This window comes from Mesoplodon mirus (genome assembly GCF_964341445.2).
Source record: "Mesoplodon mirus genome assembly, chromosome: 2".
Taxonomy (NCBI): domain Eukaryota; kingdom Metazoa; phylum Chordata; class Mammalia; order Artiodactyla; family Ziphiidae; genus Mesoplodon; species Mesoplodon mirus.
The window spans coordinates 191,421,159-191,448,755 of record NC_138977.1 but is presented as its reverse complement, the minus strand read 5'-3'; the positions used below and the strand labels follow the sequence as shown (position 1 = coordinate 191,448,755).

General features: G+C 39.4%; 1 protein-coding gene across 4 annotated transcripts in view; it reads left to right on the top strand.

Annotated features, from left to right (window-relative positions):
- The window catches only part of SGMS1 (sphingomyelin synthase 1), a 292,750-nt gene that overhangs the window by 112,553 nt on the left and 152,600 nt on the right, over positions 1-27,597 (top strand). For all 4 annotated transcript variants that reach the window (XM_082635590.1, XM_082635589.1, XM_082635592.1 and 1 more), the window contains one exon: positions 26,976-27,015. The gene's annotated coding sequence lies outside the window, so the exon portion shown is untranslated. The remainder of the gene's footprint in view (positions 1-26,975; positions 27,016-27,597) is intronic.

The window sequence follows — 27,597 nt, the reverse complement described above, 5'->3', positions numbered from 1 at the left end:
CGGGAAGATCCCACATGCCGCGGGGCGGCTGGGCCTGTGAGCCATGGCCGCTGAGCCTGTGCGTCCGGAGCCTGTGCTCCGCAACGGGAGAGGCCACAACAACGAGAGGCCCGTGTATCGCAAAAAAAATAAAAAATAAAAATAAAAAATAAAAAATAGTCCCAAGGTTTTTTTGCTAGGGTTTTAATGATACCACGTATTTTAACGTCTTTCCACATTGTCTAACCTAGGAACATAGGAACCCGAGGTTCCTATTCCACCCCTTTTTTTTTAAGCTCCTGCAGCACGGAATAGATGACAGAGCACCTTATAAGGACTTAGAGAGACCTGTTGAATTGGATTGAAGCATGACTCAGTCCCTTTACGTAGGTGGAACTCTGCCTTACTTGCTTGTGGGTGTGCACATATTCATGATGTTTATTTACAAGCTGTCTTAGCTAAAGAAATGCCTGCTACTTTTTCTTAGTCTGTGTGTGAATCATATGGAGTTACCTCTGCAAATTAATTTCTTTAATTAACCCAGAGAAGAGGGAAAAATCAAACATGTTTCATTAAGTACTCTGCCTAGAGTAAATTAAAAATGTAACAAAGTACCTTTGTGTATAATACAAAATTGTGTATAAAATGATGTCTAAAACAGATAATTGTAAAGAGTTGAATTCTCAGATCATTTCATTTTGGTCAGAATGGTAGTTTGTTGACAGGTTTCCCTCCTGGTCTCTAGTCCTCAGTATTGAAGGGAAGGTCCCAGGGATGTGCTGTGAATGGACAGGGAGAGGAGTTCCTCCACGTGAGGTGAGAGGCACGGAAATGGGAGGCACATCAGGGCACATTTGAGGAAGCACAGGTGTTATCGTCAGCACATAAATCACGAGAGGATGACAAGAGATGAATGTGGCGAGGCTGGGATACTCCATGAGGATCTTGGATGTCCAGAGAGCATGTTACTCTTTGGATTTTAAGCAGGAAGGGACAAGATACAATTTCTGCTTCAGAAGGTCTCTATACCCTTTTGGATTGTGGGCTGAAGGCTACGACTGCAGTAGCAGCTCCAATTGCTGCTCCCCCAGCCCTCTCTCCCTGTCTCTGGTTTATTTCCTTGGAAGCCCTTGTCACCAGAGTACACAGTGTATGCTTTATTTACTTGCCCTTTGTCTGCCTTTCCTAACTACAATGTAAACTTCCCGAGGGCACGGATATAACTTTTCCCACTGCAGTATCTCCAGTGCTACCACCACGCCCGGCAAGTAACAGGTGCTCAGCAAATAATTTATTAACCAATCAAATGCATGAGTCAGTTTCTGAAATCAAAGTGTGTCATTATTCTCCTCACAGATTTTATAACTGATTACAAAAGGAAAAAATAGTAACAAATCAGTGGGGAAACTGGACAACACCATAAACAAGGGGTCAAAATTAACATCACCAATGAGGGCTGGTGAGTGTCACATGCCTCTGGATGTCATATCCCAGCCAAGAAGGCCGAATCCGAATCTAATTGTGAATAAACACCAGAGAAACCTAACTTGAAGGATATTCTCTAAAATAGTTGGCATGTATTCCTCGAAAATATCAATGTCATGAAAGACAAAGAAGCTGAAGAACTGTTTCAGTTTAAAGGAGACCCAAATTAAATGCAATTTGTGATCCTATGCTGGGTCCTAGGCAAAAGAAAACTTCCATGAAGGACATTAGGATACTTGATGAAAGTGAAATATGCAAAGGGGGCGGGGGAAACAGATTGTGAGCTAGAGTGCTTCAGTGTAATTGAACTCTGGATAAATTGTCATGATTCAGAAGCTATATCTCTGGGTGGCTTGAGCCATGCCTCAGGACCCAGGGAAGCAGAAGAAAGATCTGTAGGCGCAAGAACCCTAGAGTGGGATTCCGGAGACCTGGCTCTGCTACTGAAGCCGAGGGGCCATGTTTCTTCTCAGAGGTTGGAGTTCTGAGGCTCAGAGACTCTCTGGCTGTTACATAACTTTGAATCTGAGCAGCAGACTTAGTCCCAGTGCTGTGAATTTTAGGCAGAGGTGATAGGAACACCTACCGGTCAACTGTGGCTGCCTTTTGGGCTAGGATTCAAAAACCAATGAAAGAGGAAAAAATAAGACAGTAACTGACAGGGTAACCTATTTATTCGCACTGACATTCTTATTCTTACTTGTCAGTTTCTTCTTGGTGGTCAAATCACAGTGAATACTCAGAGGGAGGTGGAGAGAGAGAGAAGAGCTAAGTATTCAAAACATACAGTTTGGGGAGAACGTATGATCTTTCTGTCATTTAGAGTGGTGAAGCTAATTGCAGGGATTTATTTTATAGGGCAGTAGCTTTTAAGCCCAATTCCTTCTGCCTGGTTCCAGTGATCACTGAGACCCAGTGATGATAGATACTCGTTGACCCTGAACCTTTCTAGGATTAAAGAGTTCTTTGAAAAATCAGCTGAGATACCTCATTAAATCTTTTTATTTTTTCTAACATCTTTATTGGAGTATAATTGCTTTACAATGCTGTATTACTTTCTGCTTTATGACAAAGTGAATCAGTTATACATATACATATGTCCCCATATCTCTTCCCTCTTGCATCTCCCTCCCTCCCACCCTCCCTATCCCACCCCTCTAGGTGGTCACAAAGCACCGAGCTGATCTCCCTGTGCTATGCGGCTGCTTCCCACTAGCTATCTATTTTATGTTTGGTAGTGTATATATGTCCATGCCACTCTCTCACTCTCTCACCTTACCCTTCCCTCTCTCTAGTAGGTCTGCATCTTTTATTTTATTTTATTTTATTTATTGTATGTATGTATGTATGTATGTATGTATGTATGTATGTATGTATGTATTTATTTATTTTGCGGTATGCAGGCCTCTCACTGTTGTGGCCTCTCCCGTTGCGGAGCACAGGCTCTGGATGCGCAGGCTCAGCGGCCATGGCTCACGGGCCCAGCCACTCCGCGGCATGTGGGATCTTCCCGGGCCGGGGCACGAACCCCTGTCCCCTGCATTGGCAGGCGGACTCTCAACCACTGCTCCACCAGGGAAGCATTGAATCTGTAGATTGCTTTGGGTAGTAGAGTCATTTTCACAATGTTGATTCTTCCAATCCAAGAGCATGGTATATCTCTCCATCTGTTGGTATCATCTTTAATTTCTTTCATCAGTGTCTTATAGTTTTCTGCATATAGGTCTTTTGTCTCCTTAGGTAGGTTTATTCCTAGATATTTTATTCTTTTTGTTACATTGGTAAATGGGAGTGTTTTCTTAATTTCACTTTCATATTTTTCATCATTAGTGTATAGGAATGCCAGAGATTTCTGTGCATTAATTTTGTATCCTGCTACTTTACCAAATTCATTGATTAGGTCTAGTGGTTTTCTGGTAGCACCTTTAGAATTGTCTATGTATAGTATCATGTCATCTGCAAACAGTGACAGCTGTACTTCTTCTTTTCCAATTTGGATTCCTTTTATTTCTTTTTCTTCTCTTATTGCTGGGGCTAAAACTTCCAAACCTATGTTGAATAAGAGTGGTGAGAGTGGGCAACCTTGTCTTGTTCCTGATCTTAGTGGAAATGCTTTCAGTTTTTCACCATTGAGGACGATGTTGGCTGTGGGTTTGTCATATACGGCCTTTATTATGTTGAGGAAAGTTCCCTCTATGCCTACTTTCTGGAGGGTTTTTATCATAAATAGGTGTTGAATTTTGTCAAAAGCTTTCTCTGCATCTATTGAGATGATCATATGATTTTTCTCCTTCAGTTTGTTAATATGGTGTATCATGTTGATTGATTTGCGTATACTGAAGAATTCTTGCATTCCTGGGATAAACCCCACTTGATCATAATGTATGATCCTTTTAATGTGCTGTTGGGTTCTGTTTGCTAGTATTTTGTTGAGGATTTTTGCATCTATGTTCATCAGTGATATTGGCCTGTAGTTTTCTTTCGTTATGACATCTTTGTCTGGTTTTGGTATAAGGGTGATGGTGGCCTTGTAGAACGAGTTTGGGAGTGTTCTTCCCTCTGCCATATTTTGGAAGAGTTTGAGAAGGATAGGTGTTAGCTCTTTTCTAAATGTTTGATAGAATTCACCTGTGAAGCCATCTGGTCCTGGGCTTTTGTTTGTTGGAAGATTTTTAATCACAGTTTCAATTTCAGTGCTTGTGATTGGTCTGTTCATATTTTCTATTTCTTCTTGGTTCAGTCTGGGAAGGTTGTGCTCTTCTAAGAATTTGTCCATTTCATCCAGGTTGTCCATTTTATTGGCATATAGTTGCTTATAGTTATCTCTCATGATCCTTTGTATTTCTGCAGTGTCAGTTGTTACTTCTCCTTTTTCATTTCTAATTCTATTGATTTGAGTCTTCTCCCTTTTTTTCTTGATGAGTCTGGCTAATGGTTTATAAATTTTGTTTATCTTCTCAAAGAACCAGCTTTTAGTTTTATTGATCTTTGCTATCATTTCCTTCATTTGTTTTTCATTTATTTCTGATCTGATCTTTATGATTTCTTTCCTTCTGCTAATTTTGGGGGTTTTTTTGTTCTCCTTTCTTTAATTGCTTTAGGTGTAAGGTTAGGTTGTTTATTTGAGATGTTTCTTGTTTCTTGAGGTAGGATTGTATTGCTATAAACTTCCCTCTTAGAACTGCTTTTGCTGCATCCCATAGGTTTTGGGTCATTTTGTTTTCATTGTCATTTGTTTCTAGGTATTTTTTGATTTCCTCTATGATTTCTTCAGTGATCTCTTGGTTATTAAGTAGTGTGTTGTATAGCCTCCATGTGTTTGTATTTCTTACAGATTTTTTCCTGTAATTGATATCTAGTCTCATAGCGTTGTGGTCGGAAAAGATACTTGATACAATTTCAATTTTCTTAAATTTACCAAGGCTTGATTTGTGACCCAAGATATGATCTGTCCTGGAGAATGTTCCATGAGCACTTGAGAAGAATGTGTATTTTGTTGTTTTTGGATGGAATGTCCTGTAAATATCAATTAAGTCCATCTTGTTTAATGTATCATTTAAAGCTTGTGTTTCCTTTTTTATTTTCATTTTTGGCGATCTGTCCATTGGTGAAAGTGGGGTGTTAAAGTCCCGTACTATGACTGTGTTACTGTTGATTTCCACTTTTATGGCTGTTAGTATTTTCCTTATGTATTGAGGTGCTCCTATGTTGGGTGCATAAATAGTTACAATTGTTATTGTTATATCTTCTTTTTGGATTGATCCCTTGATCATTATGTAGTGTTCTTCTTTGTGTCTTGTAATAATTTTTGTTTTAAAGTCTATTTTGTCTGATATGAAAATTGCTACTCCAGCTTTCTTTTGATTTCCATTTGCATGGAATATGTTTTTCCATCCCCTCACTTTCAGTCTGTATACGTCCCTAGGTCTGAAGTAGGTCTCTTGCAGACAGCATATATATGGGTCTTGTTTTTGTATCCATTCAGCCAGTCTCTGTCTTTTGGTTGGAGCATTTAATCCATTTACATTTAAGGTAATTATTGATTTGTATGTTCCTATTACCATTTTCTTAATTGTTTGGGTTTATTATTGTAGGTCTTTTCCTTTTCTTGTGTTTCCTGCCTAGAGAAGTTCCTTTAGCACTTGTTGTAAAGCTGGTTTGCTGGTGCTGAATTCTGTTAGCTTTTGCTTGTCTGTAAAGGTTTTAATTACTCCATCAAATCTGAATGAGATCCTTGCTGGGTAGAGTAATCTTGGTTGTAGGTTTTTCTCCTTCATCACTTTAAATATGTCCTGCCACTCCCTTCTGGCTTGCAGAGTTTCTGCTGAAAGATTAGCTGTTAATGTTATGGGGATTCCCTTATGTGTTATTTGTTGTTTTTCCCTTGCTGCTTTTAATATTTGTTCTTTGTATTTCATTTTTGATAGTTTGATTAATATGTGTCTTGGCGTGTTTCTCCTTGGATTTATCCTGTATGGGACTCTCTGTGCTTCCTAGACTTGATTAACTATTTCCTTTCCCATATTAGGGAAGTTTTCAACTATAATCTCTTCAAATATTTTCTCAGTCCCTTTCTTTTTTTCTTCTTCTTCTGGGACCCCTATAATTCGAATGTTGGTGTGTTTAATGTTTACCCAGAGGTCTCTGAGACTGTCCTCAATTCTTTTTATTCTTTTTTCTTTATTCTGCTCTGCAGTAATTATTTCCACTATTTTACCTTCCAGGTCACTTATCTGTTCTTCTGCCTCAGTTATTCTGCTATTGATCCCTTCTAGAGAATTTTTAATTTCATTTATTGTGTTGTTCATCACTGTTTGTTTGCTCTTTAGTTTTTCTAGGTCCTTGTTAAACGTTTCTTGTATTTTCTCCATTCTATTTCCAAGATTTTTGATCATCTTTACTATCATTATTCAGAATTCTTTTTCAGGTGTACTGCCTATTTCCTCTTCATCTGTTAGGTCTGGTGGGTTTTGCCTTGCTCCTTCATCTGCTGTGTGTTTCTCTGTCTTCTCATTTTGCTTAACTTACTGTGTTTGGGGTCTCCTTTTTGCAGGCTGCAGGTTCGTAGTTCCCGTTGTTTTTGGTGTCTGTCCCCAGTGGCTAAGGTTGGTTCAGTAGGTTGTGTAGGCTTCCTGGTGGAGGGGACTAGTGCCTGCGTTCTGGTGAATGAGGCTGGATCTTGTCTTTCTGGTGGGCAGGTCCACGTTTGGTGGTGTGTTTTGGGGTGTCTGTGGCCTTATTATGATTTTAGGCAGGCTCTGTGCTAATGGATGGGGTTGTGTTCCTGTCTTGCCAGTTGTTTGGCATGGGGTGTCAAGCACTGTAGCTTGCTGGTCGTTGAGTGGAGCTGGGTCTTGGCGTTGAGTTGGAGATTTCTGGGAAATTTTCGCCATTTGATATTATGTGGAGCTGGGAGGTCTCTTGTGGACCAGTGTCCTGAACTTGGCTCTCCCACCTCAGTGGCACAGCCCTGATGCCTGGCTGGAGCGCCAAGAGCCTGACTTTCAACAGCATCCACCACAGTTGACCACTCCCTGCTTGTAGCAGCACTCTTCCCTCCTAGGGCATCGTGCAGTCTCCTTGCTGCCTCATTAAACCACCAAGGTAAGGGTTAAAAATTACATACCTATTTGCATTAATTACTGAAATTAGAAAGTAATTTTAAAGCTGTGTAAAGTAACAATGGTTGAAACAGAATTTGCTGGTTAAATCTGAACAAGCTGAAATAAATGCTATTATCAGGGCATCCCAATGTTTTTAACCACTGCTTTGGGTGGGTGGCACAAAGAGGTTAGTATGAGCTTATATTAGCCAAGATGGAGAGATGAAAACCATCTAGAAACCTGAAGCCAGTAATGCAATTAAGGTTTTGGAGTGTTATTTTACCTGTATATTTCTCAATGGAGTATATAAATAATGTGTTCAAATTTTAAGGAGTAATTTAAAATGCATTATAATATTAATGGAACCCAAATCAGAATCCTTTATAGATATTAAAAGTGTTAATAAATGTAAAGTGCTTACGTGCCCTGAGTGGTCTTCAAGTGTTTTGATGACCAATTTGCACACTTTTAACTGTTATTTTAAAATCCATTTCCATTTATTTGGTTTGCTTAAGTTTGAAGTATGCATACATCTTTTCCAACTGCTTCAGGTTCCCAAGGGTTTTGTATTTTAATTTAATTTATCGGTAAGTCGGTAGAATCATAACTAACTAATGGTGGTTATTTGGTGGGAATTTGGGTTGTATGATTTCTAAGTCTGTCTTTCAGTTTATGTGAATTTAAACAAGAAGCCAGATAAAGATGTAAAGTAAAAAATACCTAGAGAGGCTTCAACAGATAAAGTTTGTTTCTTTTTAATATAGTATGTGAATTTAGTCTAAGCCGTACTTCAAAAGATAGCCATTTGGCATTAACTCTTTAATTAACTGAGGGAACAGAGAAAAACAACCTTGTCTCACAGTGTACTTCTACTTTTTTTCTATGACTAGATGAAGTATAATTTAACCCATGTGACAAGTTATTGTTACCGCTTTTTGAATTTTGAAAAAAGGTGCAATTTTTGACTAATGCTACTACTGCTTAGTTTCTGATACCCTGCCTACTCTGCAGAAGAATATTTTATGTTTATATATTTATGTATAGGAAAATGCTATCTTGGCTACAGTGACACCTTTGAGATTTGAGGAGTATATGTATAAATTGTATAGAACAACATCTGAATAAATGAGGAAAGGCTATGCATATGTAAAAAGCAAAATAAAAGATCTTTTTGTGACTTACCTCTTAGTATTGCTAAGTATTAGTATTACTACTACTATTAGTAGTATTCTAGTGTAACAAAACTTTCCTTCTCCTTATCATCCTCTGTCATTCTTTTAGTGTTTATTAGGTGCTAGGCACATGCTAAGTACTTTATACAATTTTGTGATTCAGTTCTCCCACAACTTTAAGAAATCAGTATTCACAACTTCATTTCACAAATGAAGAAACTGAGGTTTAGAGAAGGTACTTTCCGTTCCTCAGCAGTGGCAATTTCAGATTTTAATACAAGGTGGTTTTGTGTCCAACGCCTTTTTATCTTAGCTGCTTTCTTACAGTTACCTCTCAGAGGATGACTATTCAACACACTCAAGAGAATCAGATTTGCTAACATTCTTAGCCAACTGCCTAGGTGGGACAAAAATTTAATTCAGTTAACCAGTTTTAAAGTTAAACAAAGGATTGCTATTAGGATGGCTACTAAAAAAAAAAAAACAAAACACCCACGCAGAAATGAATAAGTGTTGACAAGGATGTGGAGAAATTGGAACCCTTGTGCATTGCTAGGAATGTAAAATGGTGCAGCTGCTGTGGAAAACAGTATGGTAGTTCCTTTAAAAAATATAAAATAGAACTACCATATAATCTAGAAATCTCAGCTCTGGATATATACCCCAAAGAGTTGAAAGCAGGGTCTTGAAGAGATCCTTGCACACCCACGTTCATAGTAGCATTATTCACAATAACTGAGATGTAGAAGCAACCCACATGTCTATTGATGGGTGAATGGATAGACAAAATGTGGGATATACTCACAATGGAATATTATTCAGCCTTAAAAAGGAAGGAAATTCTGACACCTGCAACAACATGAATGGACTTGAAGACATCACGCTAAGTGGAATAAGCTAGTCGAAAGAGGACAAACACTGTATGATTCCATTTATATGAGATGCCTAGAGTAGTCAAAATTATAGAGACAGACTAGAAAGGTGGTTTCTAGGCACTGGAGGGAGGAAGGAATGGAGAGTTATTGTGTGATGGGTACAGAGTTTCAGTCTGGGTTGATGAAAAAGTGTGGGGATGGATGGTGGGGATGGTTGCACAACAATGTGGACATTCTTAATGCCATTGAACTATGCTTAGACGTGGTTAAGATGGTAAACTTTATGCATGTTATATCACAATTTAAAATAATAGCTTAAAAAACAGGGTGGGGGAAGGATTGAAGTGACTGCCTGTGAGCTCTTCCCTGTGAAGGATGAAAGGGATTTTGTCTCAGTCACATATTTCTCAGGTTAAGTTATTCCAGCCCACTCAAACAGCATTCACTGGGAAAGCGAGGGTGGTGGAAAGGCATGGAGACCTCGAGTTTTATTTCCCTAACCCCCAACTTGCTTGGAGTCTTCATTCTCTTCATCTTGTCCAATGCAAAATGAGTGGACTTTTCTTAGAAATTGAATTCCTTGGAGGGTGATATCAGCAGACTTTCACTCTGAGTGCTTTAGCAACAGCTTTCTCAGCCTGAGAGGAAAAGCCAAGGGCTCTCATTCAAATAGGTAAGCGAGATGCTTCCGAAATTGAAACCTGTAACCGTAACCGAGAGTCACGCTTTTCAGTTAAGCTTAGTGTTAGATGGTAGATGGATGAATCATCTGGTCTGAACGCGTCAACTGAAGGATGTGGAATTTGACTAATATCTAGTTACCTTTGGGTTTATCTTACAGAATCTCACTGGTTCCATTCAGCTCCATATGGAAAAGTTTAACGTGATATAACAATGCAGCTGGGTTGTCCTGTCTTCCAGCTTTAACTCTATTATGGTTGTATGGATTGTAATACTTGAAAAGAGGGGTTCTGACGTTTCTTGTTGGTTGACAGCTATTTGAGTTGTCACCGTGCAAGTAGTGTAGTGGTGAATGGCGCTCACCCTCTAGTGCCGAATGGTCCTTATTGGGCATCTTCCTATTTATAAGTGGGAAAAGGGCTTCCCTGGTGGCACAGTGGTTGAGAGTCTGCTTGCCGATGCAGGGGACACGGGTTCGTGCCCCGGTTCGGGAAAATCCCACATGCCGCGGAGCGGCTGGGCCCGTGAGCCATGGCCGCTGAGCTTGCGCGTCCGGAGCCTGTGCTCCGCAACGGGAGAGGCCACAACAGTGAGAGGCCCGCGCACAGCACACACACACACACACACACACACACACACAGGCTTCCCTGGTGGCACAGTGGTTGAGAGTACGCCTGCCGATGCAGGGGACACGGGTTCGTGCCCCGGTCCGGGAAGATCCCACATGCCGTGGAGCGGCTAGGCCCGTGAGCCATGGCCGCTGAGCCTGTGCGTCCGGAGCCTGTGCTCTGCAACGGGAGAGGCCACAACAGTGAGAGGCCCGCGTACCGCAAAAAAAAAAAAAAAAAAAAAAAAGTGGGAAAAGTTCAACCAAGTATTGGGAGCATCTGACAGAGGCCTTTACGCTGTTTGTGGGGAGAGAAGTGTGGTAGAGCCAGAGTGCCCCTAGTTAAAGGGCTACCTCGAGAGTTTTGCACTGGGCTTCATTCCAGCAACACTGGGGGGCTGTTCTCACTTTTCAGTGGGGAGAAGAGTGTGGAGGTAACCAGGATTATTAGACCCCTCCCTGATTTTAAGGCCTCTTTTACTACTGGATAGAAGCTAGAGTGGAATTAGGGAGACCAAAAAGGAGGCTTCTGCAGGATTGTACCCCAAGATGATGATAATGATGGTAATGATGGTAGCCACATGGAGGGCTACCTGTGTGCCGAAAGCTCTACTTGTCTTATCCTCACTCTATGAGCTATAGGTCGGTGACATCACCGGTACCATTTCACAGATGAGGAAATTCAGGAACAAAGAGGCTGATCAGTTTTTTTTAAGATCACACAGCTTGTATTGAATGGACCTAGGATGGTGGGCAGGCCTGGGAGCTGGTAGGGAGGAGCTGTTTGCATTCTTTGAAAGCCATGTGATCATCAGGACTGTAGTGTAGGAAGGCGCAGAGGTGGTGGATTGCCTTTAAACTCGGGTTCAGGAGCCATGGGGCATCCCTGGCCACATCTGTTTCTTCTCGGGATACATGATCACTGTTGTCCAGTATCAACTCAGGGCTGGCCTGAGCTTTGTGGAGGAATGGGCCGGTTGGGGGCATTTGCTGGAGCTGTGCGCTCCCAGACGCCCGGTTGCTTTTCTGGATGTGGCAGTGGTGGGGTGATGGGTGTGGGGAGGTGGCGGAGTGTACAGTGTGGTTCTGATTCTGAGTGAGCTGTACGTGGATATTTATCGACGTGAGCAGGTTCTGTCTGTCCCCTAGGCGTTTGGTTGGGGGATGAAGAACAGCCAACAAGCAGCAGAGTGCTTTTTGTGATGTTTACTTTACGCAACATACTGTGCTTGGCACTACAACCTGTTTGACAAGAGAGACAGCAAGAAATTCAGGGCCATTAAAGAATTATTTATACCAGAATACAAACACAGCCTTTTCAAGTGTTTTGTAGGCCTGTTTCCTGCAGGGGTCTGTGGAAAACGTGTGCCTCATCTACTAAAATTTAGGAAAGGTGGTTAGCGGTTTTGTAGAGAAGCAAGGAACTGTAATTCTCCACTTTGTTTTTAAAAATCTGCCTGCCTTGGTCATGCTTATTGTTTAATGTGTTGGATTCAGGATTAAAGGAAAATTGACAGGTAGGGAGCATCTGCTCTTTTACTTTTTAAAAAAAGTTAAATATGTAGTTTCTTTTTTTAATTAAAAAATGAAATACAGGGAATTCCCTGGCAGTCCAGTGGTTAGGACTTGGTGCTTTCACTCACGAGGCTGGGGTTCGATCCCTGGTCTGGGAGCTCAGATCTCACAAGCCGAGTGGCACAGCCCAAAAAACAAAAACAAAAATGAAATACATGTCCATGGTTTTAAAAAATTCCCTAAGCAACATAAAAGGATGTAGGAAATCCTCCTTTCATTCTAGTCCTCCCATGCCTTCCCCAGAGATAGTTTCAGTTTTCTTGTGTATTCTTCATATATGGGCTATGCAAATATAAACATATTCTGTATACAATATGCACACTGTTCCATGCTATGCTCTTTTCATTGTGTAATACTTCTTAGAGATGATTTCGTACCAGCACATATAAATCTATCCTGTTTTTTTTTTTTTTTTTTTTGTGGTATGCGGGCCTCTCACTGTTGTGGCCTCCCCCGTTGCGGAGCACAGGCTCCGGACGCGCAGGCCCAGCGGCCATGGCTCACGGGCCCAGCCGCTCCGCGGCATATGGGATCCTCCCAGACCGGGGCACGAACCCGTATCCCCTGCATCGGCAGGCGGACTCTCAACCACCGCGCCACCAGGGAGGCCCTATCCTGTTTGTTTTAATAGCTATACAATTCCAATGAATGGAATGACTAGAATTTATTTAACCAGCCCCCATTTAGACCTTAATGCTTTTATAAACAATATTGAGATGCATATCCTTCTATATCCTTCATTATTTCACACGTGTGAATATATCTATAAAGTAAACTTCTCTGTCAAAGTATATTTAGATTTGAAATCTTAGGAGGCTTACTCTTGGGCTTAGTAAAGCTAGAATTTGCACATCTATTGTGTGAAAGACCAGTCATTTTTGAGAATTTCGTTTGATTAACGTGGTTTTTATCCTGCCAGCAGTTGTGAAAAGATGCTGTTTAAATACATCACATCTATTTAAACATTTACTCCTAAAAGTAAGGTATTTCAACCAAATGTTATTTCAGGCAGGTACAATTTAATCGTTAATTAAGCCCCTCCCTTGACAGATGGAATACAGTCTCGATTCTGAGCCCCCGGCCCCCCCCCCATTAAAATTTAAGAACTTCGGGCTTCCCTGGTGGCGCAGTGGTTGAGAGTCCGCCTGCCGATGCAAGGGACACGGGTTTGTGTCCCGGTCCGGGAAGATCCCACATGCCGCGGAGCGGCTGGGCCCGTGAGCCATGGCCACTGAGCCTGCGCGTCCGGAGCCTGTGCTCCGCAACGGGAGAGGCCACAGCAGTGAGAGGCCCACGTACCGCAAAAAAAAAAAAAAATTTAAGAACTTCTAGCTAAGCATGGTGAGTGTGGAGGCCATTCACTTCGCTGATGAGAAACCTCGTGATGCTGGAATATGGGGAATGTATGAGTGTCTGTTAATGGACAGTCTTAAGCTTCCGAGGGACCTGCAGTTTACTGTATCTGAAGGACTGTGTTGCTGCTCTGTAGTTCATCTGCACTTGTGTCACCAGTTCATGAGGCATTTTTCTGCCAGCTTCACACATGTTAACCTGTCAGGTGGGCTGGAAGTTTAAACTTCTGATTAATGTCAGTGCATTTCTGCAAATGATGTTTGTTATTTTTCACCATCTTTCCAAAGTTAAATCTTATTAGCAGGGTGAGAGGGATTTCAAGAAACTGATACTGGGTTTTTGTTTTTGTTTATGTTTAGATTTTATGTTTATGTTTAGTTTTTTCAGTATTTAACCAGGCGTGTGGAACCCGGACGCCTTTGGGTCTGCTGTGCCTCATTAGTCAATGTTATTAGTATGTCTTTAGAAAAAAACCACACACACACTAGCATATAGATTTGTTTGCAAGACAATTTGCTAAAATGTCAGTTAATATCATGAAAGAACAGGCCCTACTTCTTTTTACTGATTGTTCTTGTCAGTGGTGATCTGAGATGGATGTAGTTACTAAGCTGTTCAAAGTGTGTACCTAGGTTCTGTAATGTGGTCTTGTGTGGCCATGGGGTCGGAGTACCCACTGAGCACCTGTTAATAATTAGCCCTGCACTAATAATAACAACAGCTAAATGCACTGAGCCACAACTCATCAAAACCCTGCACTTTTTTTGCCTGAGTTTTATGGGTAAGGAAAGTGAGGAGGTTAAGCTGAAGCACAAGGGCCCACAGTTAGTAGAGCCAGGATTTGTATGTGGGCAGTTTGCTCCATGCCCACACCATGATGTTTTATGTATTACTCTCCAAAAAACCCCTTTGAGGCTGATAATAATATTCCCATTCTACCTTCAGGGAGCTTGAGGCTCAGAATTAAATGACTTAACCACAGGTCATTAAAGGTCACAGCTACTGAGAAACCATGTGGTCTGAAATCCAGATTCTTCCCTATTGCTCACAGTTGTTATTTAAGAAAAGACCTCATGTGTGGGCCTTTCCCACATAGTTCAGGACTTTTAGCTTCCCTACAACCCACTCACTAAATTCCACTAGGGACCTCAATGACTGTGCCAGCCAAAACTGTCCCCACATATTTCTAATGTTAGGTGTCATATTTACATTTCTTAATTTCAAACTTGTCTCTCATCATTATACTGTATTGCCTCCCATGGCAATTTTTTAATCAACAGTAATCAAACTCAACTCTTGCTCATAATTTGGAATAGTTAGAATAATTGGAATAATTGTAAATGCAAATCATTTCAATACAAAGTCACAGATGAGAGAGAGCGTCTCACCCAGATCCCTGTCTTATAGTTTACACACACACACACACACACACACACACACATACCCTTTCTACCCACCCTGAAGCACAGAGGTGACAGAAAAGACTTTCTCAAAGTCAAAAAAAAAATTGGCAGCTGACTGGACTCAACCTCTATTTGTGCAGAGCCTGTTGGCATTTCTTCGAATTATCAGTTTGCTTCAGGCAAATGTATTTGACTGAGCTGTGTTTGTTTTCTAATGAGTGATTTTGACCTTTCAAAGGGCAACATTTGGAGGGTTGTTGTAATTGAGTTGAAAAGGCATACCATGGAACTTCAGGACAAGTTTGTGGCTATTTTGGAAAAGCTATCTTGCTCATGGTCTTTCTCTTAAGTAGTTTTATAATGCTGAGAAAACTGGACACTTCCGATGAGACTTGTCACTGTTACCTTAGCAGGTGTTTGTGCAGGCTCCCCCCAAATTTAAGTAGAATAAGAGGCAGGTTGAATAATCTCATATGTACTAATCCTGATGGTTCTCATGGAGGAAAGAATTTTTTTTTTAAACATCTTTATTGGAGGATAATTGCTTTACAATGGTGTGTTAGTTTCTGCTTTATAACAAAGTGAATCAGCTATACATATACATATATCCCCATATCTCGGAGGAAAGAATTTTTGGTGAATGAAAAATGTTATTGTTTGAGAACATTCACTTGTTCAGAAAATTTGTTCAGTGCCTGTTGTGTGGCAGATACAGTTTTAATTTCTGTGGTTGAATTGGGCATAGATTTTGCCTGTTGTTTGTGGTGCTGATTGTTTTCAGACTCTTTCTATATCTTCAGTAAAAGACAAAAGATTACTTTACTACATCCACTTAGGACACTATACAACTGTATTGTCCATTGTATAGGATCAGGGCTAGAGGTTAGTTCTGGTAGCATCTTTGCCTGATGGTATCAGTCTCATTCATTTACGAGTATGCCTCTAGAATATAAAATGTGTTTTTGGGAACGGATTTAATGAGAAAGTTGATTCATTATGCAGGAGGGTCATCAGATGATTATATCTTTTAAAAAAGCATCTCTAATGTTCCGGAGTTCTTGGGCCTCAAATGTTGGTTAATCAGTTAAGTCACAGCGCTTGAGGAAACTATGACCAATGCAGAAATGTCTTCTGATGAATGCTGGGAGAGAATTTGCAGATGCTGGAGTAAACTTCCTCTAAATAAACGCTCTTACACAAATTTGGAGGTGTTGAGGGATATGCATTTCTTACTGACTGTGGAAAAGTTCATTGAAACTGTTGACATACACCTTTCATTAGTGATTCAGAAATAGTAGAAGTTGTTTTGAAATCACCCAAGTTATAGTAACAGGAAAATAATTCTTCTCATCCTCATCTGCCTCTTCTTCCTCACTATTATTATTATTATTATTAGAGTAGGAACATGGCTTGGGAAAAATCTGTTTGAATCAATAACTCACTTGGCAGACACTTGAACTGATTGAGAGCTATTTTATGTCTCTTTTACTTTCATGGAGGAGAGACCACTGATTAAAAAGCTTGATATTAGAGAGCTCTTAAAAACCAACCAAACAAACAAACCAATAAAACAGAACAGACTTAGGGCATCTCCTGATATCCTGATTTATGTACATATAGTGTATTACAATAATTGATGTTCTTAATGATGACCTTTGACTCATGACAATCATGTGAAACTGGGTTCTGAGTACTCTTCTTATTTGTTTTAAAAAAAATCAGTAAATAGCCTCGGAAGTATATTTGAGGAGGTAGGAAAATGTTTAGGATATAATGTGAGTGAAAACAAGTTACAAAGTAGTACGTATATATATCCTCAAGTTGGTAAAACCCAACGGCATTTTCCAAAATTTTACAGTGAATCTGGGTAACTCTTATAAAAAAATATTATTAGAAGTTGGGGTGGGGGAATCATAATTCTCCACGAGAAACAGTGAGTCAACCATCTCAAAATAGAGGAGGGGGCGGAGGACAAAATGCAGCAGAGTATTTAATAGTTTAATAGCCTGGAAACATGTCCACATGTTGTGACATGAAAAATGATTATGAAACAGTGTTTATAGCCCTAAATTTGTAAAATGAATGAATTTATAAAACAAGAAGTACACAAAAGTGTGTATAAAAAGTATACAAGATACATGAAATTATGCCAAAAAGACACAACATTTATACAGGAAGGAAAAAAGTATTTATTTAAACTGTATATACACCAGTGGAGCAAACAGAAATCCTCGTCCTTCTGGTGTTCTAAAGAAGGGCTGGAAAGAAATATTTCAAAATGGTAAGTGATTCTGACTGATGGCTAAGTTTACTGGTAATTTTTCTTGTCTGTGAGTATCTTTATTTTCTAATATCATTCAGGGAACATCTGTTACTTTTGCAAACGGGGAAAGTAAGAAAAAAATGTAATATATTTCAGGAAGATCTTCACTTACTAAAAGAGAAAACAAAAAATGAGCCTAGAAAGTCACTTTTCTTTCATCTGGGCAGTTGTCTCCACTTTATTGTTTGATAAATGAGCCATTTAAAGATTTTTGTTTTAACCAGGTCTCCTAAGGCAGGCAATGCTTTGTAGCCCGTGGTTGTTACTACTTTAATGATGCAAACTTAAAACATCAGGGCAGCGAGTGAGTGGATGAATGATTCTCGGGCAGTTCTTCACGTCCTCAGATGACACTTAGGAGGTGAGGCCCCCTTTGTCTTTGCATGTGGCTGGCCTGGATGGACACTTAACTCTTGGCTGAGGAATAAACCCAGTGGAGGAAACTCAAGAGCCAAGCCAAGTGCATCATTTTCCCTAGGATGTTAATTTCTGAGATCTAGTCCTTGGAGTTCTGAGAAGCGAGAGGAGTACGTTACTGCAGACCTTCCTTGGAGATTCTCAGTGCTCATTAGCATATTTAAGGTTCTGAGAAATTCTGGAGCAAAGGTAATTGCTGCCAAAGAAGGGTTTTTGTTTTTATTTATTTATTTATTGCCCCCCGCGGTATGTGGGATCTCAGTTCCCCAACCAAGGATCAAACCCGTGTCCCCCTGCAGACCTAACCACTAGACTGCCAGGGAAGTCCCCAAAGAAGGGTTTTTAAAAAGTGGAATCTGACTGACTTCAGTGGAGTGGGGAGCCGGGTGGATGAGGCTCTGAAAGGAAAGAGTAGTCCTTGAAGAGGAGGAGAAAAAGACGTTACGCATTAAGGGGGTCCCTGCACAGATCTGGGAGTGGCATGAAACTTGGAGTTCTCCAAACCTAAGGATGTGGTTTCAACAGTAGTAGTTTTACATGTGCATGAAACTTTTAATGGTTTCCTGAATAGTTGTCCAAGTCTTGAAAAGTATATTTCAATCACATTTTATAAATTACAATGACTTATTTTAAGTCTTAGAGACTTGTGACTTGCAAGTGATTTCAGCTGCATAAATCATTAGTGGAAATATATTTTCATGCATCAGATTTACTTATATCAAGAAACTCCTATTGATTTTCATTTGATGGTTTTTTTTAAATAACGTTTAGAAAAATGAATGATATAATTACTTCTACTCACTGTTTCTGTAAAGTAGAATCATTTGGCCCTGTTTTCTGCTAATGTCTGTACTTTTTCCTTTAAAGCAGTCATATCAAGTGATGAGTCGAGAACCTTAATTTAAGCCCCCTATTTTGAGGAGTTTAAAGATTCCAAGAATTTTTTTTAATTGCCTGCATATATGTGCCTTGCTTTGCTAATTTACATGTGTAGCTATTTAGCTCAGAACATTTAAGGACAAAAGCAACAGGATAAGAGCAACAGATTACAACCAAGATTATTATTTTTTTCTGAATAAATGGGGTTGCTTAACTTGGTAGATTATGTGTCCCACTTGTCTTTGTTGCATGGATCTAACTGTATTTTTTTTTTACTTGGGGTATAGTTGCTTCATAATGTTGTGTTAATTTCTGCTGTACAGCAAAGTGAATCAGCTATATATACACACATACCCCCTCCTTTTTGGATTTCCTTTCCATTTAGGTCACCACACAGCACCAAGCAGAGTTCCCCATGCTATACAGCAGGTTCTCATTAGTTATCTGTTTTATACATAGTAGTGTATATATGTCAATCCCACTCTCCCACTTCATCCCCCCTGCTTTTCCCTCCTTGGTGTCCATACATTTGTTTTCTACATCTGTTTCTGTATTTCTGCTGTGCAGATAAGTTCATCTGTACCATTTTTCTAGATTCTACATATATGTGTTAATATACGATATTTGTTTTTCTCTTTCTGACTTACTTCACTCTGTATGACACAGCAACATGTAAAAGAATGAAATTAGGGGCCTCCCTGGTGGCACAGTGGTTGAGAGTCCGCCTGCCGATGCAGGGGATACGGGTTCATGCCCCGGTCTGGGAGGATCCCATATGCCGCGGAGCGGCTGGGCCCGCTGAGCCATGGCCGCTGGGCCTGAGCATCCGGAGCCTGTGCTCCGCAACGGGGGAGGCCACAACAGTGAGAGGCCCGCATACCGCGAAAAAAAAAAAAAAAAAAAGAATGAAATTAGAACACTCCCTAACACCATACACAAAAATAAACTCAAAATGGATTAAAGACCTAAATATAAGACCGGACACTATAAAACTCTTAGAGGAAAACATAGGAAGAACACTCTTTGACATAAACCACAGCAAGATCTTTTTTGACCCACCTCCTAGAGTAATGAAAATAAAAATAAACAAATGGGACCTAATTAAATGTAAACGCTTTTGCACAGCAAAGGAAACCATAAACAAGACAAAAGACAACCCTCAGAATGGGAGAAAATATTTGCAGACGAAGCAACTGACAAGGGATTAATCTCCAAAATATACAAATAGCTCATGCAGCTCAATATCAAGATCTGACTGTATTTTTAGTTGTGTTTTTCTCACACACACACGCGCGCGCACGCACACCACTGTTTTCTATGTGGATTTACTTGGATTTTATTTACATTGTATCCATTAAGAAGTGGATGCATGATATACATCTACGGCATTGGGATTCAAGGTTTGCTACCCACTGATGTACATAAAAGGCTGACAATGTAACTTGCTTTACTGGTGAAATTGCTGTGATGTCATTGCCATTTGTTTGTCACTGAATTGCAAGGATCTGGCTCCCAATAGCACAGACCAGGTATTCATAGCCTGATAGGTTATACTGTGACCAGTTGCTGTGAGTGATAGAAACTCTTTTCTAGGTGTTTATAACAGAGCGATTTTTAAAATGCATCATCATTTCTAAAGAGTAATTTTCAAAAAGTTAAAAAGTGTTGCATGTAGGTATAAAATGAATGTATATCATAGTTTTTGTTCAACTTAGGGAATTAAAGGAGAATTTGAAGAACTGAAAAAAAAGGAATGCTATAATGAATTTATTAATAGATAACAAAATTGGTTTAAAAAGAGCAATAAAATGTAACGTTTGGATTATCTTTCCTTCCAGGCAGATCAAATTTTATTTGCATTGCTATGGATAAGAATTATTTGGACCTACTGTCTGTTTTATAGAGTTGTAAAATAATAGTCTGTCAAAGGTACGTAGCCCTATTGACTCAGAAAATCCCCAGAAGGCCCTCTGGGTGATGTCTAGCACTCACTGAAGGGATGGACACCTAGGACTCTCTTTTGTCCATTTCAAAGTCTTGGACAATTTTTCCTGACATCATTAAAAAAATACTTTTCCAGCAATTTCATTCTTTGAGTACTTATAGTTTCAGACTCTGAGATTAATGCTCTTCTAATTTGTTCAAAACTGAGTGACAAGAATATTTAAAATCGGTATTTGGATTTCCAATGTCTTGTTCTGTTACCATTCCTCCTCCAAGCCCCACTCCACCCAAGTGGAGTATTGAAAATAGTACAGTTAAGGTGGTAGCACCATCTGATCTAAGTATTTCCTCTAATGACCAACCAAATAACACTCTTTGCTTCTTACTTTCTTTAAGGGAGAGGTAGGGCATTGTAGTATCATTTTATATTTTAAATGAAAAATAGAACAATTGAAAACAATATATAAAATTCTAATATTCTGTGTACAAATGGGATAGCCTGGGAAGTGACACATTTTAAGAGTCTTTACAGGAAAATTTATAGTTCCAATTATGAATTTAATAGATGAAAATTCATCATGTGACAGCCCAGGTAATACAGAATGTTTTCCACCACTGCTCAAAAACTGTGCCCAAAAGTAGAATCCTCCTTGGTCTGAAAGGGATGTGTTGATGTGCCAGAGGTTGCCTGTACTGAGATTATAAACCATAGGAGAGGGTTTATAGACCTTCTCATAAATTGACCTTATTTTATAGGTGAGAAACCTGAAGTCTAGAAGAAAGAGGAAGTTGAAAAAAATTCGACCTCAGATTTCTTACTAAGTGATATGAGCTGTTCACTTCCTTAAATTAGTCTAAAAATAGGTGCTTTAATTCTAACTAAACATGTCAATAGTAGGTGTTCACATAAAAATTTAATTTAGGTTACTTTCATAGGCTCTGTCTTTCGGTAATTTTTTGGTAGCAAAAACCAGGTTAGTTTCACTCAAGAAAAGTTAGAGGGGTGAAGGTGGAGATCAGGATGTAGCTCTCCTGAGAATCCCACATTAGGAAGTGGTTCAGGTTCAGCTCTCACTTTCTATGGCAGACTTGGCTCATGACACTTACCCTGACCCTGAGTGTGCCTCTTGACCTTTTACCCCAATATCTAACTGGCAAGTTCCTTTAGAGTTTCTTAATTCCATCTTTTGAGGCAGAGAATCTTGATTGGCTGGCCCCAACTTTTTAGCCAATAAACTCAAGTTGAAGGCTCCTGGCCAGCCTATGAATGGCTGCATTTTGGTCAGATGTTTCTCCAGGTCCAGTCAGCTATGGCTGTGTGTGGGGACTTGTATCGTGTGATACAGAAGATGGCAGTTGAAAAGCAACTGAGCCTAGGTGTGGTAGAATCCCCCAGAAATAGGAGTGGGTAAACTGACACTGTGTTCTGTCTTCTGTAAATTCAATTTTAGTAAAGTAGTTGATTCTCAGTTAAAAAAACATTTCTCATAATCTCCCTTGGAACTGGATTTAATGTTTTAATCTGTTTCTATATTGGAGTACATTTGGGATTTCTTTTTAGTTCATCTTATATTCTTATTAGCCAGCTAAATTTTGCCTTTTTTAGGAACACAAAAGACAGTTTTTGTGACTTGCAAAGTTTATTATGGTAGCTTGGTTTGACAATTCATGCTGAATTTTCTTTTGAAGCTCTAATGTTACTGCAAAGTATTTAAAAAAGAAGTTAGAAAATTCTCATTGTTGTGAGTTCCTTTAATTTCCATGAAATATTTATTCTCAATATCTGAGAAGAATCCAGAATCAAAAGGCAAGGCATTTGGATTCATTTTTAATGTAGTTCTTACATTGCTGACCTGTATATACTGTATGTTTGGGATATGGCATAACTTATATTTATGAGACTTTCTGACTAGTTAGGGAGAAAGTGTGACTGTTTCAGAGGGAGACTGCTTGGACAATGATAGATTAGATGTGGTTTAGATAATTTTTTAAAAGGCGTTATAGTTTTTGATCCTATTTTACTTGAAACTTATTTTGATAGTGATGTAAGACTGTGTAAAGATGGTTTTACTGGAAGGTAAATTATAATAAAATATTAAGTGGATGTAATTACCAATCCAGAATTTATTGGTGTGCATATAATATTTTGAGAAAAAAGTTAAGTCAGAAAAGAGCATGTGGACAATTTCTTCATTATTGCAAATATGCTTTTTTCCATTGTTCTTACTAAGCCCCGTGACAGACATGGACTAACAGTGTGGGGAGCAGGGTAGGCGAAGGACATTATAGGGAACTTCAGGGGCAAACATTTAGCAATGACTAAATCTTTCGAGGGTGTGTAGTAATCCAGTTTTGGTAATTGACTAAGCGAGAAAAGGAAGGGTGGCTGAACTGAGGGCTTGATCTGATGTAATTGCTAACAGAGAAACATGATAGGGTTTTGTTGGGTGCTCACCCATGTTTGTCCTAGGTACTGAGAGCATTATATTGGGCTGGCCAAAAAGTTCGCTCGGGTTTTTCTGTAACATCTTACAGAACACCGGTCAAGTGTGGCTCGTGCCCTCAAGGAGCTGTACAGTAAGAATGTACTCTAGCGAAGGGGAGAATAAGACTTCCCTGGAGTGTGGTTGAGCGTGTTCTCCCTGGTGAAGAACACTGGTCCCAGCTGCTAGCAGAAGAAAGCCTTGCAGTATCTCCAGCCAGGAGACTGCTAATTGCAGTCACCATAAACTAGACAGGATGCCTGGGGCTTTGCAACTATAGTTGTCTTCTTCTTCTTTTTTTTTTTTTTAATTATCATCTATGACTTTATTTTTTTTAATATAAATTTATTTATTTATTTATTTTTGGCTGCGTTGGGTCTTCGTTGCTGCACGCGGGCTTTCTCTAGTTGCGGCGAGCAGGGGCTACTCTTCGTTGCGGTGCGTGGGCTTCTCATTGCAGTGGCTCCTCTTGTTGTGGAGCATGGACTCTAGGCGCTCGGGCTCAGTAGTTGTGGCACGCGTGCTCAGTAGTTGTGGCTCATGGGCTCTAGAGCGCGGTGTCAGTAGTTGTGGCGCACGGACCTAGTTGCTCCGCGGCATGTGGGATCCTTCCGGACCAGGGCTCGAACCCGTGTCCCCTGCACTGGCAGGCAGATTCTTAACCACTGTGCCACCAGGGAGGTCCTGCAACTGTAGTCTTAAGACTGTAAAGGTTCTTTTCCAAGCCAAGCCAAGAAAGAAAGAAAAGGTTCTATTAAACTGTGTTTACTGAGAGTTAAATATTAGAGGAAGAAAGCACTAACTTTGTACTTTGGATTTTGAACTCTTTTAAAGTTAAGATTTAATTTGCATAGCACTCTGTTTATGAGTGAGAATGAGGACACTTTCAGTGGTTTTTCCTATTCTTATAAAGTATAATTTTAATAGAAAATTTAATAAAAAAAGGAAATTTTAATTAAATTGATCACGTGCTGTTACTGGTCTCACTATAGTATTCCAGTATAATTACACACCGTTTTCCCCCTGAGAAGAAGCAACTGAATTACAATAATTCAGTTTGGGACAGGGCTGCCAAAAAACGAAGCATGCCTGCTGCCCTTTCTGTGTCTTATGTCTGTGAGCCACCTAGCTAGATGAACCACTACCCTCCCTGACCTAAGAGGGAGTCATAAGCCTTGAAAGGACTGGCCCTCCTGCACATACAAGCTTGTAGAGTAGGAGTTTGCCATGCCTTCGAGAATGTTGTGAACTTGAGTCTTTTCCTTCCTCAGCTTTGCTTCTGAGGCTCATTCCTTTTTACTTTGAATCTTCTCCTACTTCAGTGTAGTTTTTCTTGGGAGGAAGTCAGCAGTAGTAAAAACACAGGAGTTTGGGTATTGCTATACCAGCCTTATTGTGAATAAGGGAAGGGTACCTTACTCTGTCCCCAGTCCCCCCAGTATCCTTCTGAATGTCACTGGGTTAATGTCTACAAAGATTCTTGCCTTACTGTACTCAGTCTTAATTGAAAGTTTAAAGCCACGGCCATCTAAGTGTAATTTGGATAATTTTTTTCCTGCTTTACTGTACAAGGTGAGCATAGTTAACTCTCTTACTCACTAGTCCCAGAAAGAATTCACATGGTATGTTCACAGCACGTGTCCACTGTAAAATCAAGCCTGCAGCTTTTACTATGCTTTCCCTGTGCCAGAGCTGGTATAGACAATCACCAGAGAGCTCTCAGCTGCCTTAGCAGTTATCTAATCCATAAAAAGAGTCCATCCAGACCTGTTTTTATTTCCTGTCCTCAAGCCACTGGCTAACAAGAAACTTCCACCCATCTCGCAGAAGGGAGGCATGTTGATATCCTTTGCTCAGGACATATCAGAAACAATTGGAAACCAGAAAATAGTGAAAGAATCACTAAAGGATTTGGAATTGAAAAGCAGATTTGGTTGCTGTCATCTTTAAGCCAGAGCTGTCCTGTGTTTTTGGCATTCAACACAGCTTGACTTGGGACCTTTTCCTACTTCCTCGCATTGAAATCTTGGACAAGTTTTTGACCTTGGACAATTTTCTGACCTTGGACAAGTTATGTGACCTGTTTGGGCCCAGTGTCTGCATTTGATAAATTGGTGATCCTAACCTTTTCCTGCTTGCAGGGTTCTTACAGGATTAAATGTGAAGACATTTCATGATGTCTGACAATCATAGTTATTGACACTGACATATTATTTTGTATTTATCAGTGAGGATGCAAGAAGGCCTTATCACATAGTCTTATAATGACTTTTTTAAGATATTTTATTTCCTTTCCCTCTCAAGTAGCAGATTAGAACATTCCCTTTTTGAAGAGTGTTCTCATTTCGGCCCCCGCTTTTTGAACGTACTTATGATAGAATTAGATATTCAGGCAGGTGTGGTGTATCGTTTGAAGGTGACATTATCATAGGTTCCTCAATAAATTTTGGTGGTAATTTGCCTTCTGTATCTGTAACTTTCTCTGAGGGACATCATGTTCTTTAGATTTCCACACTTGCAGTGAGAAAGCATTCAAAGTGGATAAAACAAGTCAACATGTCAGAAATTTACACCTTGTGAAATTTAAGGATTTCTTTTGAAATTTCTCCTTTGCGGTACAGAAAGATGAGTAGGCCTAGTTTACATGTAACAGAACCGTTCAACTTTTTGGTAATTCAGAAGAAAGACTTGATGGAATGTGAATTACTTGGTTCTTTTCTTATAATGATTCATGGGCAGAGGCAATACAATATGTTCTGTATCCAATTACAATGGCTTCTTTTCTGTGAACATTTTCCTTTTTGTTTTTGGTGTCTAGCCCTGCATACAGGCTGTAAAGAGGAGCAGCTTTGCGTCACCTACTAAGTGTTTAACTTTGTGCGCTATACTTTGCTTTGAGACTTAATATCCTTATCTGTCTACAGGCAGATAAGATATGCTGTCTTCAGAGCAATCGGAAGATCAAATGAGATGATGCATTGGTAACTTGGTCTAGCTTGTTAGGCTAGTAGTAGACTAAACATACTTGTTTGGTAATTATCTTTATTTTATAGGTGTTTCTATACCTATAGAAAGGAGGTCCAAACTCCCTTGTCCCCCTCCTCCCTTCCCTCTGCTCCTACTTCTCACATGTCACTTCCAACCGTACATACCTCCTGGACAATAGGAAGAAAGGCCCTTTCCCTGCTATTTATATCATAAAACACCTTCTGTTTCCTGCAGTCTCTGGAGACCCTGCAGGTTAACTTCAAACAACCATGCAACCAGTCAAAACTTCTTCCTCAGACACATCAACATCTTTCTGAAATAATATCTTCTTGCAGTCTGTAACTACTTGCTTCTCTCGCATTTTATTTTGGTCCAGATGCAGAGATTCTTAGACTCTCAGACAGATCCTTGATCCAACAGGCAAAACTAGTGTGTGGTATTCAAAGTCATGGCAGTGGTGACTTTTGGGGAGAGTGGTGGTTAAACATATGTGTTCACTTTAGGAAAATTAAGCCACTCAAGATTTCTGTATGTATAAAATATATTAATACAAATGTTTATTATTTTTTTAAAAGATACTTTTTTGCCTCTTTCTGCAGGTACCGTAATTCACATGTGTATTCACATATGTATTTTCGAAGGGCTATATTTCATTTTTAGTTGAGAAAGTCTTCTGTGAAATTCAATGAGGAAGCATTTCTAAGCTTTTAAGATGAAGTGGATTAAAGTCTATTTATAAGCTCTTTGATCATAAACATATTTATATGGTGTGTAGTTTATCACAGGATACTGAATATAAACACGTTGCTACCTTTTTTACTCCTTTTTTACATAATTCTTATGTTTTGAAAACATGCCTTCATGCTTCTTTATCTTTCTCTGTATTGTCAGCGGTTATTTAGCTGAACGGTGAGAAGATAATTTATAAAATATATGATTCTAGAACTCGTGATACCGTTAGTTACACTTGGAATGCAATTTTTTGTTGGCTTGACTTTACATGCTTGCTTCTGCATGGCTTTGCTTTGTAAAGCTTACTCTGAATACCATGACAGCCAGAAATTAGCTGAGAAATGGGAAAGGACAATTTTTGCTATGGCTAGGGAACAAGAAGTAAATAATAGTTACCTTGGATTTTAAGTTTTTTCTCTTATAAGCAGCTCATGACCAGAAGAATACAGTTTAATTTACTTATTATTTTCTTCTAGATTGGAAGGAAGACTGATAAAGAGAAATAACGGGATTCAGGTAAATGGAATTAATTTCTTTATGTACCTTTTATGTTAAGTTTACATTTTTCGTGTTTTCCCATGAGAACAAAACAATTTTTGTGGTCAACTTGAATATATAAGGAATGTTTTGGGGATATAGATGTAATAGTCAAGTACATACTTTTACCATTTAATTAATCTAGTTACACATGTATATTTAATAATCACATTTATATAAAACATAATATTACAATTAATACTTTTTTCCTACTTCAGAATAATTTTCTTCCAACTCTTTATATACATATTTGATGTCAGTGTCTTCATTATTGGAGTCACATTTTTGAAGCATCCAATACCATTTGCCAAGCATGTTATCATTTTAGTTGTTTGTGATACAGCACTTTTGGAATTCATGTATGGTGCTATAATTGGAAATTTTATTCCAAGCCACAAGAAAGTATTTGCATAATGTTAGAATAGTTGCTATTTTCACTCTTTCTGTGTAGATGAACATAGGAGATCTCCGCTGTGTAACAGTTTGTAGATTTGCCTTGTTAAATATTCTTTCCTTCCTTTCTTCCTTCCTCCCTCCCTTCCTTCCATCCATTTATTCATT